Below are 1,508 nucleotides of genomic sequence, written 5' to 3' on the forward strand. Positions count from 1 at the left end.
TTCTCTTCCCCATCCCATGCTCCTTCCCCACTGCCCCATCTCCTCCCTACTCCACCCCCTTCGTCCCCACTGCCTCTTTCCCCCAGCCCCCACTTCTCTTCCCCATCCCATGCCCATTCCCCACCACTCCATCTCCTCCCTAGGCTTGGGGGGTAGGGGGGAAACCAACCCCCAGCAATCACCAGTGAGGTGGAGCAGGTTGGGGCTGGGTCACTCCACTTCCTGCCGCTCGGTGATCGTAGTGTGGGCCTGACCCCTACTGCAGTCCCCCAGGATGCGTAACTCAGGGGAGGGGGCTTGTGGGGGAAGGGGTGGAGTGGGAGCGGGGCTGGGGCAGAGCAGGGGTGGGAATAGATGGGGGGGCGGAGGCCATGGGAAAGAGGCGGAGCAGGGGTGGGGGCTTTTGGGAAGAGGCGGGGTGGGGTCAGCTTTCCTGGCCGGCTCAGCCAGCTGGGGGATCGGGCCAGCCAGGGACCCTTCTGATTGTGGGCCAGGCACCATGGCACCACTGGCACCAATGTAAACCCGGTACTGGTTGGGGCCAGGGCTGGATTTCCCATTAGGCACTTGCCTGGGGGTGCTGGCATTCTAGGAACACCTAAAAAAATTAAATGTTGCTGCTCCCGGGACCGGCAGGGGGCGGGGGTGGGGCTGGGGCCAGCTGAGGGGGAGAAACGGCCCATGCAGCCCTGCTGGAATGCCCCTCACTCAGCCCAGCAGACAGAGTCACTTCCCAGTGGAGCCGGGAGGCAGGGCTTGGGAAAGTGGGTCTCTGGGCGGACTCTGGGCAGTGAAGCGATGGGAAGTGCTGGACAGTGAAGGGGTGGGGGGCACTGGGAAGTTGTGGTGGGGCTGTGCAGGGTGTGCTGGGCAGGGGGAGGTCTGATTGCATTAGGGGTAGAACCTGCCCAGCCATCCGGACGCTCTGGCGCTGCTGGCACTAGGTCCTGCCTCCTTCCTTGCAGGAGACCAGGATGGGAGCCAACGGGCAGCTAAGATGTACTGAGCATTCTCCAAACCAGGGATAGTGCAATGCAATCCCCAGCACATGGATACAGCAGAGGGAAGCAGGCAGCTGCCACATCCGACTGCATCTCCTCCCTCCCTCTGCCTCTTGGCAGGGACTGAAGTGGGTGGCAGATGGGGTGAAACAGGCTCATGTGCTGTGTCCATCCCAACCCTTTCAAGGGCTAGGGAAGCACTAGGGGCTGGAGGGCCATGGAGTCCCTGATACAAGAGGTTCTACTAGTATGATAAAGGCCAGTCGTTCCCCTCTTTTATATTCCCCAGCCTGGGCCCTGAAAGGCATTAGTGAGTAGAGTGAGCACGGTGCAGATGGGGGAATGGCAAGAGACTAGACCACCTTTGCAGGGGTCTTGAGAACAAGGAGCCAGCTGGGAGCTGGGGGCAGAGGCATGACCCCTTTCCAGAACTCAGGGTGCACGGGACACATGTAGGGGAATGTGTCCTGTGAAGGGCATGGGGGCAGAACAAGGGGTGGCACCTGG

This window comes from Terrapene carolina, unplaced genomic scaffold (assembly GCF_002925995.2).
Source record: "Terrapene carolina triunguis isolate 2854851 unplaced genomic scaffold, T_m_triunguis-2.0 Scaffold51022, whole genome shotgun sequence".
NCBI classification, from domain to species: Eukaryota; Metazoa; Chordata; order Testudines; family Emydidae; genus Terrapene; species Terrapene triunguis.